The sequence below is a fragment of the Polistes canadensis genome, unplaced genomic scaffold, assembly GCF_001313835.1.
Source record: "Polistes canadensis isolate GaletaPanama2010 unplaced genomic scaffold, ASM131383v1 scaffold_320, whole genome shotgun sequence".
In the NCBI taxonomy this organism is placed as follows: Eukaryota; Metazoa; Arthropoda; class Insecta; order Hymenoptera; family Vespidae; genus Polistes; species Polistes canadensis.
In genome coordinates this window covers 79,688-100,861 of record NW_014569867.1, presented here as the reverse complement: position 1 = coordinate 100,861, position 21,174 = coordinate 79,688, and the positions used below count along the sequence as shown (strand labels likewise).

Genomic DNA, 21,174 nt, shown 5'->3' with positions numbered 1-21,174 from the left:
AAATAAATCAATTAAAAATAAAATATAAAATTATAGAATTTGTTCAAAGAAAAAGTATAAGAAGTCATGAAAATATTTTAATATAAAATATCAAATAGATAAAAATGAATAATTTTGATTGTATACAAAATTATAAGATAAATTATCACATAAGTTATATTTTCTTTCGCGAAATTTCGCGACCTGTTTCAGGTCATTGAGCTTGACGTGAATCGCGTGTTTACATGCGAGCTTAGATCGATATAACAACGTTTACTATACATATATATATATATATATACATATATATATTGCAGTATAGTATATACCAATACAACGATATATTGCACCTGCAGCTAACACACAAATTCGATTCCTTCTTGGTTATATATCGGATATTTCTTGCGTGCTTTAGTCTTGGAAATTCGATATCGATCGATGTGTTCCCATCTCGATGTTGGCCCTTCCTTCTATCCCTGTGTCCCTTATAACTTTACTCGTTAAAAGACAAAGATCGATGACTGTGTGTATCCTGCTTGTTCTATATTACTGAAAGAAAAACCTTAAAACATCCCACCACCCTCTCTGGAGAGAGAGAGAGAGACTAAAAAGAACAAAGAAAAGAAAAAAGAAATTTTTTTTTCCCCTCGCTTAATCACGATTCCCCTCCCCCCCCCCCCCCCCAGTCCTCCCAAACTTTTCAAAAAGGAACTTTTTACTTTTCCTCGATCGATTTAATACCCTCCCCAACTTGATATCTTTTTTTCGACCGAAAAACTAACCAGAACTTTGGCAATATAATAAAAATATATTTAAATTCTGTATAATATAATATTAACAGAAATAAATAAATAAATAATAATTAGAATTTAATTAATTGTTTTTATCACTTAGAATAATTAAAATTATTAATAAATATATAACAAGGGGAAGAGTTGGATAAAGTAAAAATTAAACAGAAAGATATAAATAAATAATAATTAGAATTCAATTAATTGTTTTTATCACTTAGAAAAATTAAAATTATTAATAAATATATAACAGGGGAAAGAGTTGGATAAAGTAGAAATGAAATCAGAACGTTATGATGTGATTTTTTAACAAGAAGTTCTTCGAAAACAAAAATATTTCGAAATTCTGTATAATATAATAAACAAAAATAAATAAATAAATAATAATTAGAGTTCAATTACTCGTTTATATCACGTAGAAAAAATTACAATTATTACTAATAATAATTAAAAGAATACAAAAAGTTTTCCATACAAAAGATCGCGAGACTAAAATTACAAATAAAATGTAAAAAAATTATTTGAGAAGAAGATGGGATAAAATCGAAAGGGGAATGGGGAGCAAAGGGAAGTATAGTGATGACGTTAGAAAAAAAAAAAGAGGTTGGATAAAATATATAAGATGGAAAACTCGATCGTATATCTATCTGCACGTTTCGAATATAAACTTTGATTTAAAAGTGAACGATAAGAACGATAGTTTATCCTTCTTCTACTTTTACTTCTACTTCTTCCTCCACCTCCTCCTCCTCCTCCTCGTTGAACTTAGTATATCGCACTATGAAAAATAGGAATCGTTAACGCGAAACGTATTTTACTTGACGAGGTTCATTAACCAATCGACGACTTCCCGTAAAGTTGAAATCGGATAAGGAGCCGAACTTTGCCAAGTTTCACCTACTCGAGAACGTTAACGGAATTAATATCCTGAGTTTTCGAAATCTGCTAGCTAATCGTCGATCAGAAGAATGAAAGAGAGAGAGAGAGAGAGAGAGAGTTTTAGCACTGCAGGGAAGCCAATGCGGTAGTCGACCCTTGTGTGTGTTATATTACACCTGTTGCTCTCACCTTCTCGTACACAACCTACATAACATGTATGTTCTTCGTATGAGTATTGAAAATAACTTTGCAAGTCTTCACACACACATATATATATCTGTAGATAATAATAATAATATATACTAACACTATCCTGCAAAAGTTTACAAATGAAATTCAAAGTAACAAAATTTATTTGTATAAAGAAATAAAATTATATTGTAATTTATTATTTTGTGTGTGTGTGTGTGTGGAAAAGTTTGAATACACAATTCTGCACCAGTTGAAAAATAAAATTAAAATATTCGACCGAGCAATTTGCCTTTTTGTTTTTTTGATTTATAAAATAATTTGAAATAAAAAAATTGTTGTTTGAATAATTTGATTGAAATAATTTTTAGACAATAGAAAAAATTATTATTGGGTACTATATAAATGTTAAATACCTGTGATTAGAAAAATAATACTTGCACGAACATACGCGAAGAAACTAACGAATGAACGAATGAACGTGGTGCTTGGTTGCAGTTGTTGGATGCTTATGCACCGTGAATGTCGTGAATGCACGCGAACGAACAATTGGTGGCACGAATATAACTTCTATCCGTAACGCTTCTAAGATAAGGAATGTTGTTAATTACGTTTGTAACAATACCTTAAGGCCAATTTTATTTCCAACCACTTTTTCTTTTACTTTTATTCTTATTTCTTTTTTTTTTTTTTTAACGAGTTACGAGAAAAGATATTTTTCTTTTTTTAGTTATTCGAATTTAATGTTTCTTCGTATTATGATTTTTTTTTTTTAAATATCGTGTTATTTGATTGGAGAAAAATAATAATAATAATGATAATAACATTTGTTGATATTTCGATGCATAAAATAAGAATACGTTTACGCGCGTTTGAGTTTTGTGGTTGAATTTGAGAAAAAAAAAGAAAAAACAGAAGAACAAGCGAAAAAAAAAATATAAAAAGGAAAGAAAAGAAAAGAAAAAAAGTAATGACGGTTCAAAGAAAGCCAAGGAAGTAAACGCGGACGGAAGATTTATCGAACTTCTCGTGTCTTTAAAGTCGACGAAAATGTTTACGAAGAAACGTTCCGAAATTTGTAACCATGACTTTCCTATGACCAATGTTTGTTCTGTTAAATAAAGAAGAATAAAAGAACAAATTTAGAATTTAAATTATTAAAAAGATCGAAGAAATTTATTTTATAATTAAATTATAATAAAATTCTAATAGGAGAGTGTTTTGATTTTAAAAACATTTCTAACTTTGACGAACAACTAATATTTGTTGTTGTTCTTATAGCAAAAAAAAATAATTTTTATTAAAAAATAAATTTATATTTCTAGAATTTAATTTCCATATGAATTAGAATAAAATTTAATCGTATGTGACAAATGGTGAAATAAATTTATCAAGTTTTCTACATTTACATTAGTTTAAATCAGATAAAATTATCTTCACGAATCTAGGAAGATAATAAGAAGAATAAATGAAAATATTTAACATTGGGGAACGTAAATTGTAATAAATTTCATTCGTAAATCATAAGAGATCATGTCTCTCGTGATACTAATTCGTAGTGGATATATAAATTCGTAGTTAAATTACAACAGAGAATATTTATACACATAATACAACACCATTACTACTACCACCATTATCACCATTACCAATACCACCAAGCCCGGATTGTTCTCGGTCCTTGCGCTCTAATTTTAACGGGAATCTCACCTTTCCCTTAATTCTAATTAGAAGATTTAATGTGCTTTGTACCACATCAAACGCTAATTAACTTTTAATTATATCCGATAATTCTATTCGAACTATTCCTATAAGTATCTACTATTTATTATTATTGTTATTATTATTACATTGCAATTGAATGAATAAATAATTCATATTTTACTGTATTATAAAATTAATATATAATAATTATTTTTTATATTAAAATTAAAATATAATTATATCAGATAATTCTATTCGAACAATTCCTATAAGTATCTACTATTTATTATTATTATTGTTATTATTATATTGCAATTGAATGAATAAATAATTCATATTTTACTGTATTATAAAATTAATATATAATAATTATTTTTTATATTAAAATTAAAATACTTAAAATAAAAACATTTAATTCTATTAAAAACATTCGATAAAATATTATCGTAACGTTTACAAATGAATTATCACATTAATTATCTAATTGAATATATTTAAAAGATAAAAATAAAATAATATATGATATATCTTAAAGTTTATTATAGTTATTGTTTTTTTTTCTTTACAATCATAAACGAAGTGTCAAGAAAATTGTAAGAAAAATTTGTTAAATCCGAAAAACTCGTACATACAAAGTTATAAATTTTCTTTAGTGTTACCAAACAATAGTAGTTGCAGTCATGAACAAAAATTGCATGTTGACAGAAATAGGAAAGGATTGATAAAGAAAATAAAACAAGAAGAAGGATAAGGAAGAAAGATGGAACACCTAACTCATTTGTAAAGCAAATGAAAAATCAATATTTTACCGATAAATCAGGACTCGGCAGAACTTCGCATCATAAATGACGAGAACGATGGAATGAACGAAGGGATGAACGAAGGGATGAAGGGATGAAGGAACGAAGAAACGGCCTTGCTCAATTTATGTGCGAAAAAGAATAAAGCTGGGAAAGAAGATGGCGGTTTAACGATTTCTCACGGATTTTCCGTTTAGGTCTTTCGACTTCCGTTGGATTACTCATCCCTTTGGAAAATGAAACGTAATTTTATAACCGGTTGCAGAATACTATGGTTAAGATAAAATTATCAAAACAGTATCACACAAACGACGATATTTATAATTTTTATTTTTATTTATATATCGTATTTAAAAAACAAAAATTTAATACACGCGATCGTGGGTATTATTTTTTATTCGAATTACAAATTATTGTGGAAACAAATATTTCAAAATTAATAATTATTCTTAGTGCATGTAAAATTAAAAAAATAATAGCAAACRGTATAATTAATGTTTCATTTAATTATTTAACTTTAAAATGTAATACGATCTCGTAGGTATTTTATTCGAGTGTTTTTCGAAAGAAAACTTGGGATTACAAATTATTGTGGAAACAAATATTTCAAAATTAATAATTATTCTTAGTGCATGTAAAATTAAAAAAATAATAGCAAACGGTATAATTAATGTTTCATTTAATTATTTAACTTTAAAATGTAATACGATCTCGTAGGTATTTTATTCGAGTGTTTTTCGAAAGAAAACTTGGGATTACAAATTATTGTGGAAACAAATATTTTAAAATTAATAATTATTCTTAGTGCATGTAAGATTAGAAAAATAATACCATTCTAATAATTCATTTAATTATTTAACTTTAAAAAGTAACACGATCTCATAGGTATTATTTTTTATTCGAGTGTTTCTCGAAAGAAAACTCGAATGATTTATCTCGAGTAAACAATATTTACAAATATACATAATTTTTCGAGATGCCAATAAAATTATGATAAATAATATCGAACAATAACTATAGATTTTTATAATTTATCGAACTGAAAAAGTATTACCAATAATGTTACCTTCTTTTTTGTATTATTTTTTTACTCGCGAAGATAACTCGAACGTAAACTCGTTAATTGTGAGTACGATTATCGAAAGGGGTAAAAAAAATAAAAAGAATGAACGATTTTTCGAGTCCTTAGCACCATTTACGCGGAAGTAATCCACTTTATCGAACAGCTTGCAATCGCAGGAAGTGAACTATATTCAGTTTGTGCATCGACCGGTCACCCATACTCTTATTCGTAACATACAATGTCTTCTAATAGTATATGTATAAGTTTATATACATTTATATATATACAGTATTTCACACAATGACTTTTCACAATTTTTTATTCAAACTTTTACTTTCTTATCATGATTGTTTTAATCTTTCACATGTATTATTTATTTTTTAATTCATTACCATTGAATTTCTCATTAAATCCTGATAATAATATAATACAAAATTTAAATAAACTTTTTAATTGGATCAATCGTTAAATCAACAATTTTTCAAATAAATATTTAAACGACGAGATATAAAGTAACACAAACCTTTTCAATTTTATTTCAAACCAAGTTATGAATTTAGTCAAATCTTCGATAGGAAAGATAAACGTTTTGAGAAAGATCACCAAATTGATTCAGGTTTTTTAATCTTAAATTGAAGGAGAATGATAACACGAAATTATACTAAAATGTATTGAACTTTCTATTTAATTCTGAGGACTGATATATAGGTCAGTAATATTCCCAAGTTACCAAAACACACCTGTTTGTATTATTAGTTTGAAAATACAATTTCGTGAATTTATCTTGATCCAGTGATAAGTATACACGATACCTGTATTGAATCACACATGCACATACATGTATACACCTATATCTTTGTCATTGATATCTCCAATAAAATTTGCAAGAATTTATATAGGTCAGCTGTGATATTTTTTCCTTCAATGTGTAGAATGTATTAAAATAGTATTTGTTTATTGTATTCCTGTTGAAATTGAAATTTTTATAACAAAAGTATAGGTGACGTATTAAAACTTAAACAAACTTAAAACAAACAAAAGTATAATTTTATTATTGATATTTGAACGAAGACACACCTGTTCAAATTTCTTCACACGTTTCTCCTTAAAATCTAAAGTAGGAAAAAATCGATAAAGGAACGTGTCTTCTTGATTTAAAAAAAATACGAAATATCGTCAGACAAATTCGATCAATGATGATTTAACAATTTTGTCTCTTTGCGTTTTAAAAACAAATATTTTTAATAATCAAATTTCACTGAACGAAATATTTCAATGATTAATATTTGATTTTGAATTTATATATTTGTTTTCAATTAAATAAATAATAACAAAGTGATATTTTAAATATATTTTGTAGAATTGTTTTTCTATACAGAACGTATTAAAAAATTCATTTTATTTTACGATTATTTCGCAAAACGAAACATATATTTTGACTTATGTTTCTTACTAGTGATCATTTAATTCCTCGAGTGTACTCAATTTTCTATTCTCACTTACGAAACTTATCTCTGACAATTAACACGAACTTTTAATTACTCTCGAGAGAGACCATCTTGTTCCGAGTTATTAACATAAAGTCTACATTCTTCTTGCAAGAGTACTTACTCAATGTTATACAAAAAAAAAAAAAAATAAAGGAACAAAATGTCGAATTAATCCCTGAATAAGAAAAAAAAAGAATACTTTGTCTTCTAAAATGATCAAACTTTGTTGTCTCGCATTTAAAAAATATATAAAAATTACATATTTCAATTTAATAAATATAAATTACCAAAAGAAAATTAGCAATAATAACGATTGAAAATCATAAACAAAGTTTGCAAAAGTACAATTTATTAAATATAAATAAAATCAAATATTTCCTTTTAAAATTTTGTATGCACAAACAAACACAATCACGTATTAAATATTAAATTTAAAAAAGATCAGATTATTATTTGGTAAAATTAAAATATCTCTATCTTAATTTATCTTTTCAAATATAACCCTAAATTATAAACAATAATTAATTGCAATAGTTATACGATATAAAAAAATATCGATTGTATAAATCAGAGAATAAAATTTTATCATAGGATGGAAATACATTTGATAAGTTTTACAAGGTTAGTGATGCCAATCGATAGAATTCTTTTCCTTTATCGGATCAGAAACGACTGACTGGTGTGTCTTGTCTTTTAAATAAAATAAAAGCTTTAATGGTCGAGAAGTTACGATAACGTAAGTTTGTGACACTCGAGAAGAACGAAGAAACGTTTCGTCTTTGTTATCTCGCATTCGAAATAAATCCTAGCGGTTTACGGTGAATTTACTTTTAATAATAAATTCTCAAGAGAGAGAGAAAGAGAAAAAGAATGAAAGAAAGAGAAATCCTTCTCAAAACTTTCATCGTTCGAGAGAATATCGCAGCAACCATCGTATAAAAGCACCTTTCTCTTACTTTCTAACGATAACTCGAGAAACGAGACTACGATATATTCGTTCGAGTAGAAAGATTTCAAAATGGCATACATACTTACACGTATGCCAATTTTAACCAAAGTTTTTACGACCGTTTCTTCAATCTACTTAAATTAATCGCTGTTTGTTCATTCATTTTTTTAAAAAAATACTCGTATTATATTACAACACTAGCTTTATCTTTTTGTTTTTTATATTATATTTTCTTATTATTATTAATATTATAATTACATTTTTATTAAGTATAAACAACACAATTTAATTTATATTATTACAAGAGAAATGTTTGATTTTTATTATAAATTGTTTAACATATTTCAAAATATTACAAATCCATTTTTATTTTATTTCTATACTCAAATGCAGATTTATTGTATTTATAATTGTTAAATATACTAGAAACTAGGATGAGGCATCCTAATACATTTGATTAAACTATTTCATGTATTTTCTAATCCTGTTTACTTTCGTAATCGCATTGATTGTTTATCCAGTGAAACAGATTTATCAGTTGCAGTTAGGAATTGTGTTCTGCTTTGTGTTTCTGTGGCATTTTCGGTTAACCCAGAACATGGTAACCTGCTCCTTATCGTCACCCTGACAGCTTACACATTGTCATACCCAACGTCGACTTCAAATTTACTTTGAAAATTCTCAGGTAAAGGTTGTATAACTTATGCTCATTTTTGTCAATAATTTTTCTACGATTTCTTTATTATATTCTTATTCCTCCCATAAATTAAAGTAATATAAAGTTGAATAAATCAATATAACATTTAATTAATGATATTTAATTAATATTGAAATTTGTTTTAAATGATAAAAAATTAGACTCGCATAAAAATGAATATGTTAAATATTTGAAAAACAACTAATTAACGAAATCTATTAAAATTCTCGAATCAATCAAGTTTTCTTGTTTGTATTACAAAAATAATAATAAAAAAAAAGAAAGAAATAAAGTAAAAGGATTATCGAGTGAAAAAAGTGATCTCTTAAAGTTTGGAATTTGTCGGTTCGTCGTTTGTAAAACGTTCGACGACCTGGCTGGTTGGCTGGCTGGCTGGCTTTTCTCGATTGCTCGTCCCTCATCAATCATTTTTCAATCGACCTTCCCACTCGAATTGCGTCGTGTTCGACGCAATTTCAACGACACCAAACACACCCACATTTCGATACACGTGTGCATAAATATATATCTACAGGAGAACAGATAAGTACGAAGTACACACATACACACATATGCATATACATAGGATAGTCCATTATGGCACGCATTTTATTCCGTTGGTTGACGAACGTAAATGTTTGGTTGTACTTGAATTACATCGATCAGCTTGTACACTACGCGTCTCGTTTTACTGAAATCGAGACGACTCTTTTATCGTTCCCCTGCTTCAGATCATGATTGTCTATGACACTTTCATTATTATCATCAAGCATTGGACAGTTCCGATATACCTGAACGACTAAATTCCGGAACGTATCATTACCGAAAAGGTCAATTATTTAATCGGTCAATTTTTAACGATTTCCAACACTTAAGATTTACCTTTATCAAAGACTTATCTTTTTACTTTATTCATTTGTATTTTTTCTTTATAATTTTTCTATTTATTATATAATTTTATATGAGAAACAACAATGTTTCTTCGATCGTGTAATAAATTTACGGGTACATATATATTTTTATTTCATTGTTTATAATAATATATATTAAATAGTGTATCTCTGAAAAATGTTTGTTATTTTATTTTTTATTGTATTTTTATTTTAATATTTTTAAAAAGAAAATGTGTGATAGAAATAGTTAATGTTTAAAAGCGAGAAATTTATTTCTGGATGTGATGTTAATTGTAACTTTTGATATTAAAAATGAATAAATTATTATTAGAGAAGTAAAATAATGAACAATCAAAGTCGATAAATAGCTTCATTTATTGTAAGAGTTTGTTAATAAGGATGTCTAGTTGAATTAAATGGTAGCATAGTAAATGAGATTAAAAGTCGACTTAAAAGTAGAGCTCTTATTTAAAGATTAATCGAGTTCTTGTATTCTCAGTGAAGTCGATCGATCTTCTTCCTCGTTATGTTACATATATATATATACGTTTACGTATCTATGTGTCTACCTATCTACTATCTCTAGGATGTAGAACAACGAGAGATGTGGGCCTGTCTGTCTGACTGTCTGCCTGTTTTGCGGCAAGAAAACCACAGAACACAATTGCCCATCTAAAAATTTCACAAATGTCCATCGTAATTTAACATACAATTAAGTTAGAAATGTTTTTCTAACTTTAACATTAAATTTACGTAATGTTTCTTTCATTATTTTTATTTTAATTTGAACATTAATAAAACATTGTGTTTCAATAATGAAATTAACCCTTCTTTGCATGATCATGGAAATTTCAATCATAATATTTAGTCAAGAAAAAAAGGTACTCAAAACCCTTGTACTGTATATTTGTTGTTGCTGGCAACTTTTTAAGCGACTATTGCGTACAACAAAACGCAGTTGTCAAAAAATAGTACTAGGATTTTTTTCAATATTTTTCCTTTAATCTAGAGCATTAATTACATCACCCTGATTTATTTTAAAAGAAAAGAAAAAATCATGCAAAGAAGGGTTAATATTTCATTACATTAGCATTAGATTTACGTAATGTTTCTTTCATTATTTTTATTTTAATTTGAACATTAATAAAACATTGTGTTTCAATAATGAAATTAATATTTCATTACATTAACAAAAATAATATTTAAGTCATTTCATTTATATAATAATAATAATGAAATTAGTAATGATTCACAAAAATGGGTTGAGTACGTAAATCTAGTGTTAAAAAGATTTATCTAAGATTATAATTGGAAATAATATTTCTTCTAGGATTTATGTTAAGTCCTGTAGAAATGTTAAAAAATGAACTTCTTCGATATCAAATGTTAACGTGTGATGTATGAAAAATCACAGCACAGCCGAAACGTTCAGTAACGTTTAATAAAAACGTCCTTCAAAACACACACACACATTCACTAACTCATTCTTATTCGTTCTTTCTCTTTCCAATCATTTCATCGGTTCAATGGCTAACTTTATTAAAAGACTTCAATATACGTTCTACGATGATTTTATTGATCATATCGATCGATCTACGTTGAAAAATGTCAAAAATATTCAAAAATGTCAGAAATATCAGAAACGAAGGAAGATTAACGCGTGTAGAAACATTTTTTATACTCTCTCTCTCTCTTTCATTTTTTTATTTCTATTCCTTTGGGGGGGACAAAAAATTTATCAATTTTTCTCACAGTTGTTTTTATTATATAAAATTATATCTTTCGAATGTAATAATACAAAAAAAAGAAAAAAAAGAAGTATAACTTTAAAAACCATTGAAAAATAAAAATTTATTTATTTGTTGAATATTATTAAACATTGGATATAATTATGAAATAAATGAATGAATGAAATACGAGAAACATATTTAATATCACGTACACTTATTTAACCGAAATTGTTACACGCATTGTAATAAAATTAAATTTAAAATGCATACTTCATATACACCGAGATGCAAACATATATCTTAAAAAAATAATTCATGGGGTTGACTGATGATAAGATTGAAGAAAAATATAAAAAAAATCTGTCGTCGAGTAACAACGAACGACTCGAGACCCATTACTTCCTTCTTTTTATTTTTCTTATTTTTTCGGAAGTCGTGTCAACGGATAAGAAATATCCTTCTTTTATTCTCATTTTTACGATGTAGAAATTATTAACGTGTCGTAGATTTCTTGTTTTCCTAAAAAAAATTGACCCTTTTTTTTTCGCAAAACAACAACGGTGATGAAAGAAGAAAAGTGTCAATTTGATGATAAAGAATCGAAAAGGAAAGAAAAATGAACCTAAAAAAATATAAAAATGGAATGAAAGGTCCACAAGTGGAAAAGGATAATAATAAAAAAAGTAAAATAAAAAAAAGAAGAAGAAGGAACATGGAAAGGAGAGAAGAAAGGAAGCTTTGCTATACTCCGTTGACCAGAAATTTCTCATTTCCGAAGCTTTCATGCGACGATTGTTTCAAACGTGGAAGGACTTTATCGGCCGGAAGAAGTGGGCACACTACCCCCTTGTGACATTGTTCATTTCCTTTCTTTTTCTTCTTCTACTTCTTCTTCTATCTCACTTATTTTTATTCCAATTGAATAATACAAATTTACGTTAACTTAACTCATACCATTATCCTTAGACAATTTTGATTTACTATCAGAAATCAGAAAAGATTATTCCAATTGAACAACAGACAAGATTTTCCTAACGTAATCCAATCACCATGGAATTAAATATCCCATGAAATAATAAATTCTAACTACTGTATATAGAAGTGTTTTGTTATGTGTTAGTTAGTTCAAAAAATTCCTTTTAGTTTAGTTTTTGTTATTAAGTTAGAATATATTAAGATAAGAGTATATAAAAGATGTTCAATATTTTCTATCGGAAGCTCTTCAAACCTGAAAGGGATGGAGTATAAATAAATAAAAAATAATAAATTGTAACTATTCGAAAAAAAATGGATTTGAATTATTTTCTAAATCCAAATTCCGAATTATCTTTTCTTATCGTCAAAGAAATGCACTTTGATTATCTTGAAAATAGTTACAGTTATCCTATCTACATATACAAGTATATATGTGTGTATACATGTGAACTGGGGTAGGGCTAGGGTGGTGGGAGGTGTTATGGGACGATTAACCTACATTTGGTTGTGTAAATGGCACGTTCATCGTTCCTACACCGCAATCGGCACTGTCATGTGCACACTGACAAGACCGGTTGTGTTATCAAGTCATGAGAAGATTCATTATCATGAATCTCCCCCTTCCTACTACATCTTTATCATCCCATAAATGTATCATCACGAATCGACCCTTTCTGTCTGCGAATAATACTTCAGAAAATCCTTACTTCAGAACCACCATCATCACCACCATCATCATCATCATTTTAACCTCATTTACATACTTCTTCTTCTTCTATCTGTGTCTCTGTCTATTTTCTTACAACTACTCGTATTACTATACTTTACTTAACATTATGCTAATCTAAGATATATTTTTAAACTTTTCTATGATAGTTAATATTATTATATTAATATTTAAGTATATTAAATAAATTAATTGTTGAAATAATTATTTCTTTTTTAAACGTTTCCTAAGGTTTGTTAATAATTAAATTATTGATATTACTTTATTAAAATTTATATTCGATATTAAATTATTGTATATATTATTTCGATAAATGTTTAACACTTATTTACCTTCCATCCTATTGTCATATATTATAGATAATTATATATTTTACGTTAAATAATAATAAAAAAGAAATAAAGGGTCTAATTATTGCGAATATTTAATTAGCAAAATATTTGTCAACTTTTCCAATCAATTATTGTCAAAGAGGATTCATTTTATAATCTAGAATTCGAGTTGGGGGTGGAATACCTGTAAAATTAATCGTTTAATCGTATAAAAAAATATTATTTAATTTAATGTATCTGTTTCTATTGTTTCTCGTACGTAATTATCCATCCGTATAATATTAAAATCATTCTCAAATGAATGAACGTTTAGTATAGTAATAATAGAGATTCCTAGAAACTAAATTTAATCTTTGAAATTTCTAACTTGAATATAATTTTGAAAGCCGGCAAATCTCGATACGGTAAAACCGCTTATCTCCGGGTATAGGCCAATCACGCAAGCCTTGTCCAACATTTCCGCGAGTTTCTCTCACTATTTTACATAGACTAACATATATACTAACACGACACATTCGTTAGGTGTACGAATAGAACAGTATTGTCATCATCATGGTCCCCAGAAAATTTTGTCGCGAGATCGATCGGTATTCGGCGCACGCGGTTCTTCCCTTATCTTCCTTCTCGCTCATTTTCACACAACACGTTCTATCATTTTTTTATCATTTTTTGATTTTTTAATCTTAGAAAAATATTTTTTATACATTATAATATATTTGGTTAATCGTATGTACGTATATTTCATATGTTGTTATTTATATCGTATTTTAACATTTTAGATTTCATTGAAATTTGTCTCATCTCTCAAATTTATTTATTATATTATATATAAAATGTTTATATTATAATATATATGATTGATTAAATGTTGGTCAAGATTATGTACATATCTATTAAGAAATTTTAATAATATTTGTAATATATAATATTTAAATTACAATGAAATAATTCTAACACTTGTTAAAATGATCATTGTAATCTTTAATAATCGTTGCTTTTATTTTTATTTCTATACTAATTTATACAATTTTTCTCGAATTCATATAAATATAAAATACATTTATTTATCAATTAAATTATAAAATAATATAAAATGAAATATATACAAAGTATGCAAAAAAAAAAGATCTTATATATAAATTAAATAATATTTCTATTTTATTCTTACTCTTTTCCACACTTTTATATACTTTATTTTCATCCCTTATCCATACTTTTTTTCAGAAGAAAAATAAAAGTTCGAATCGTTGGGTGATCTCTGCTTGTTATTGGAGAATACAATGGTAAGAGAGGTAGCGAATAGAATGATGATAGGGTGGTGTCTTTGATGGGTTCTCTTATGCACCCATATGTACATCGTAAGCTCGTATTTTTGGCAACAATCCAAAACCGTGAAAACACCCTTTGCAATTTCCTTTTATCGATACTCGTAGGATGATATTCATCACGTTATTCTCTTGCTATAGTTATTCACGTCATTCTGTCTGTGAGTTAACGATAAATGTTTCTCCTGAGAGGAATCATTGTTACACTTGTTCCGGTTTTCACCTAACTCCGAAATACAATAAAACTTTAAACCCATTTAACACATTTAATGCCCACATGTTTTTGAAATTTCGTTTCGAATTTTACGTGTCAAATATTTTATATTAAATCATACATAATCGTCAAATGCTTTTTCATTGCATAATTATGCATCATTATATTATATTATTCAGTCAAACACATAACATCATTACTCTAACAAACAAAAAATTCGATTGTTGTTTTATTAGAAATTATAAGCGTGTAGAAATATTTCAGCGAATTGTGATTATACGAATTTAATATTTTCTATGTAGAATTTGTCCACTCTCTGGTTTGAGAATTAATCTTTAATCATTTTATTCATTAATTAAAGATATCAGTGGGAATTCGGTTGAAACATAAATCAAATTTCATCTGGATCGGGCAAAAAAAAAATAATAAAAATTGTAAATTAATTAACAACACACACAAATACATACAAGGATTAATTCCTTTATATTAAAATAGCAATGAAATTTCACGCGAGCATGAATCGAATGAAAACAAATATATTTCAGCATTAGCAACTTATATTTAACAAATACAATATTTTATTCTCCCTACAGAAATGATTTCGATTTTATTACAATAATTATAATTATAATAATAATAATATAATAATTACTATATATATAATATATAATACTAATAATAATAATATAATATAATATAAAAATTACTATATCTCCAAACAATATTTAATATTAAACAAAAAGAAAATAGTTAAAGAAATAAATATCAATATTCCTTTCAAAAAATACTATCACGTATTCTTTTCGAATAGAACACAAGTTTTTTTTATTATACGTGTCCAGTATACGAAATGGACAAATTATATTTGTCCATGTGAGCCCTTTAATTCGATTATACCAACCTTTGTCCCTTTTCGAAATTGAAATACGTTGTTCTTCGTGAATAATATCGAATATATCTACAGGATGGTATTAGTATCCAAGAAATAAATGACTTAACAACGTCAATACCTGTTTGCGAAACTAGCATACTTAATAAAGGTGTTTCGATATACATATTCTCGATACCGATAAATCGTTTAAAGGTACACGTTCGTTGTTATGTGTTATACCTATCGTTGACCAAAGCTAGGCACCAATGATTAATATTAAAACGGATCTAGGCCCTGTGAATAGATAACCTAGCTTCACCTATTTCCAAATCGATTTATCAATGAAACTCGATGTTAATCGGATTTAGTGATAATACCGAACGAAACCGAATTTCTCCTGCCAACTGCATAATAATAATCATAATTAAGCAAAAGTCCCATAATAAGCGAACATTCAAATCATTTGGATAATTTTCATTGGCTATTTTCAATATCAAAGTCATTACCAACACTTTTGATAATGATTTTTATGATTTTATAATTTTCTGCAAGCATCGTTGATTTGAGCATAATTTTTAATAGGTTGCAGTAGCTCAGGATTCTTAATAAATCATCGAAAAATATATAAATGAACATTATTTCAATTAGAAATTAATTGTATAATTATTTATTGTGTAATTTAATTATATTTAAATTAAAAAATTTAATTGTCAAGATAATATATAAGTGTTCCGATAAAATGGTCATTGTTTAAATGAAACAGTGTTAAAAAATAAGATCAATAAATCTTTCTTTTTATTTATTTGTACGAAATTGTTGTACATTTTTGTAATGAAATATTTCGTTAAAAAGAGTTCAATTATTCGAGGATCGAATTAGATTTCAATTATTTCTCAATTGAGTCTACTCTGTTTTAATTTATTATAGTTAATGTGATCTTAATGAAGCATACTTAATATATAAACTGAAGTATTTCATTTTCAGTCTATTTGAAATTCATGTATGTATTTCTTTTCCGACACTTTACTTTCCTCCCTGTAACATCACCATAAACCTTAAACTTTACATGCATTCATTTTATCTTTGTTCAAATAGAAGGAAATTTATGATCTACACCCAAACTACTACCTACCGTTTTAGCAAACTTTTTTATAATACTACATATCTCAACTTAACGCGTACCATCGTCGTTAAGCCGATAAAACGTGCAAAATCGTAAAAAGAACAAGGAAAACAAAAAGAAAATGAACAATTTGTTCAATCCGTGGTTCTCCCTTCGACATATTTTTATATTCCCGTCATTCTTCCCCAATTTAAAAAAATCGAACTTCAAAGATAATTCATTTTTATCTAACAAAAAATGTGTTACAATTAAATCGAGTTTAAATATAATAAATTAATTATATTGTAATAAGACACATATATATAATAATAAAAAATAAAAATAAAATCCGTAATTTTTATACAACAAAAAAAATCTTACAATTAAATTGAGTTTGAATATTATAAATTAATCAAATTGTAATAAGACACATATATAATAATAAAAAAATGTGTTACAATTAAATCGAGTTTGAATATTATAAATATATCAAATTGTAATAAGACACATATATAATAATAAAAAATAAGAATAAAATCCGTAATTTTTATCCAACAAAAAAATGTGTTAGAATTAAATTGAGTTTGAACATAATAAATTAATCTCGAATTGATTTATATATAATCAATTATTATATATTAATTATTATATTATTATAATTAATTTTTTTTCTTTTAATAAATAAAACATTGATCTTCGTGAGGGATTTAATTATTAATTTATCGAAAAATATTTTGTCCTTTTAAAAAATTGAATAATTTATCTAATAACTATCCCTAAAATTTTCTATCTAACTTCTCGTTGTGCAGATTTTTTTCTCTACTCGCGAAAAATAAAAAATAAAAAAGAAAACCGAAAAAAAGGGAAGAGTGAGTGATAGAAATTATTTACCATTTTCTTCTCCTTTTCGTAGAGACTTTGACCAACGTTGAAAATTTAGTTTTCCAAGAAGATATATCTCCTATATTATCTGCCCGCTTTATTTTTTTTTTTTCTTTTCTTTTATTTATCCCTCAGTTCGAATATCCCGATCCATCGGGATTTGTTGGATGGGCACACCTGCCACGAAAATTCTTCTCTTAGTCTACCAAAGAAAAAGAAATAAACAATCGTGGCGTTGTATGTCGATAAATCGAATTTCTACAGAACATACACATGCACACGCAAATATATACATATATATATATATCTGACTGTGTGTGTATTTATGTATGTGTTTCTGTGTGTATGTGTGTAAGAAAATAAATAAAACTTCCAACTTTCGCGTATGGAATTTTAATACAAAAGACGACGTACATGTAAGAAAGTTTGGAAAACTTTTCTAACATGAGGACAAAATAGTAGTTCGAGTATCGAATAACAAAAAAAGAAAAAGAAAAAAAAAAGAGAGAGAGAGAAACAAAGAAAGAATGGAAGATAGAAAATTGTTATAAAAATTTGCAAACTTTTCTAAACTAAATAAGTTAATAAGAAAAACGAATAAAGTTTTCTAAACAAGGTTGTTTCCCATCGAATTGTTTTTAACAAGTTAATTCAATTTATTTCAATAAAAATACAAGAACAATAAGATAATTGTTTAGGAAATATTAACGAAAAGAAATTGAATTGATGATCTCGTAGATTTCTTTTCCTTTTGCAGACAATTTTTTGGATATTTCAATGCCAATAAATGTTTCATTCGTGTCATTGAACGTACAAGATAAAATAATAAAAAGAATAAAAAGAAAGAAAGAAAGAAAGAAAGGAAATATCTTCGATTTTTATAGAAATTACAACCCCAAGATCTTTTACAAATGATAATAGCCACAGCACTTTTCTTTCAACGATAGAAAAGTGCTAAAAGATTCTGAAAGTGCACGATTCAGGGTAGGAAAAAAAAAATTATTCTGTAAGATCTAGTGTTTCAAGGTGCTATCTAAAAAGCGCATTAGTGGTAGCAGAAGAAGAAGAAGAAGAAGAAGAAGAAATAAAAAAGAAAATAGTTCTAACGTGAATAGATGAAGATGAGAAAAAGAAAAGAAAAAGAAAATGAAGAAAAAGGATGTAACATCTTTTCTGATCATTAGAAATCAGATACCCTGTAAGTCATAGTATAGGAACTTTTAGTATAGGAACTTTTAGTGTAGATACGATTTTTTTCAATCTGGAAATATCTGATTACTATTAAGTAACTTCTACGATTGACTATTTCCTTGTGTGGCAAAAGTATCTGATGTCTCAAATTTTGTTTGTTTTATTTTATATATTATTAGTTTTATCTAAAAAGAAACAAAAGAAAACAAATTAAATGTAATAAATTAGATTCTCACGAAAGTATTTTTTGTTGTGTATTTGTTTAAAAAAACAAATACATTTTAATGAGTAAACAAAAAAAATATAATAATATAGAAATAATGTAAATTTTCTCACGTTTAAATAATAAAAGAAAGATAAATAAAAGAATGACGGAGACTATCGTGAAAATATCCAATCGTATTATTGAAATTATTTTAAAAGGAACGATTTAATATTGGAACGAATACAAGATGTTATTTCATTTTCTTGCGAATTTATAATTTAAAGAAAAAAAAAAACAAAGAAAAAGTAAAACAAATCTGTTAATGGTTCGATTTACGACAACGAAGAGAATTAAATTGTTTATATATATATATATATATATAAATGTATTAAAAGATATAGTTATAGAATTCTATGAAACAATTTTGTAGGAAGAGGAAACGAGATTCTATTTCCTCATTTGTGCACGTTCCGAGTGTTGTTTCCTCGGTAAATAAATCACTTTAAAACGCGCTACTTTCGAACAAACGAATGAACGAATGGTACTCGAACGTTTAAATAATATTCATTGTACAATATTACTTTTTCCTTAACCCACTTATCACGAATAGATTCGTCTGATCATTTCGATTTCAAAGTAACGATATAAATAACCCAAAAAAAAAATAAAAGAAACAATCAGAATTATTTAAAAAAAAAAGAACAACAAATCTCTGGAGATTAATCGCAACAATAATAGAAATAAATAAATATCGATATTTTATTCAAACGAAGTATTAATCCTTGATTGCATCACTGTTTTCTATCTACCAATTCAGCTACCCACCCACACTCACCCACAATACAAGAAATAAAAAATATATTAAAAATGCGAAAAATAGAGAGAGAGAGAGAGAAACAAATATTGAAGTTCATTTAGATTCGTACTAAATTTTCGTGAATTCGTAATTAAAGTGAAAGTTGTTCACGCAACACAATATCGTATTAATATAATACAAAACTGCAAATATGCAACACGCTAAGTGAACATTTTTAAATAGGTTTCAGATAAAAGAAATTTCGTTCGTCCCCTACTTGATCCACTTTTACGAAACAAAGTTAAACGAAAAAGAAATGAATAAATAAATAAATAAATCATAAGTGTACGTGGACGAATTAAAAAGTTACTAGCTAGAAACAATTTTGTTTCGGTCAAACTTCCATTTCCTTTTTTATTTTTTTATTTACCATTGCCATCATTTTATTTCTTTTTGTGTTTTCTAAAGCTTCAAAACTTTTCAACATAACCCGCGTATATAAAAATTTCTTTGACATTACGAATACTTTACCCCTTCTTTTCTTTTTTTTTTGCTTATTTCGTCAGAAATAAAAGGAAAAAATAAAATTGATGTCGTCGAGATAGTAAAATAGTAAAATAGTGAAGAGAAAGAAATGGTACGAAAGTTAATCGAATTTAGTGAATGATTTTTCTACGTATATCGTAACTTTCTATAGTATATTACACAAATACATATATATATACACACACAAACAGACATAGGTAGATATACACGTATAGTAGACTTGTGTAGTAAATTTTTAACGTCCTTATATCACGTTGACTTTTCATCCGTTTGATTGGTCGTTAGATTTACTGCGTGTCCTATTCGATTTTCTTTTTCATTTCTCTTTTACTATTTCTCTCACCTATTTTATTTTTTCTTTCCCTTACATACTTCATCCTGACGGTAAACGTCTACCTATTGAGAATCGTTCTCTCGATCTCCGAAAGGTACTCCCATAAGATTGGCAGCTAAAACGAACGCGATTTTCCGACAATAGAATTGAACGTTCTCTTGATTCAAGCCAAGTTGTGAATGACTCTCAACCACAACGAAAAGTTCAAGTAATTTATTATATACGTATTCAAAAAGTTTGACAATTTTTCTTATAATTTATTTCTTTTCTTTTTTTATTTTTTCTTTATAAATATACAAAGTGTATATTACATTTTGTACAAGTTAACATTTAACTGCGATTTCCTACCGTGAATATATTTTTAATATTTTTTAACCATTTTCATATTTAATTAAAGTACAGACTTTTTTCTACACGTAGAATACCATATCGAGTTATAAATTTACCATCAAATGTTCATAAAATGTCAGAGAATGCAATGCTGTAAATAGTGCACCTTTGCAATTTCTT

The 21,174-nt window shown here is 26.7% G+C and overlaps 1 protein-coding gene across 5 annotated transcripts in view; it reads right to left on the bottom strand.

Annotated features, from left to right (window-relative positions):
* The window catches only part of LOC106791574 (transient receptor potential-gamma protein), an 88,422-nt gene that overhangs the window by 31,684 nt on the left and 35,564 nt on the right, over positions 1 to 21,174 (bottom strand). For 2 of the 5 annotated variants that reach the window (XM_014757279.1, XM_014757280.1), the window contains exon 3: positions 17,602 to 17,794. The exons of the other annotated variants lie outside the window; for them this stretch is intronic. The gene's annotated coding sequence lies outside the window, so the exon portion shown is untranslated. The remainder of the gene's footprint in view (positions 1 to 17,601; positions 17,795 to 21,174) is intronic. 5 annotated transcript variants of the gene reach the window in all.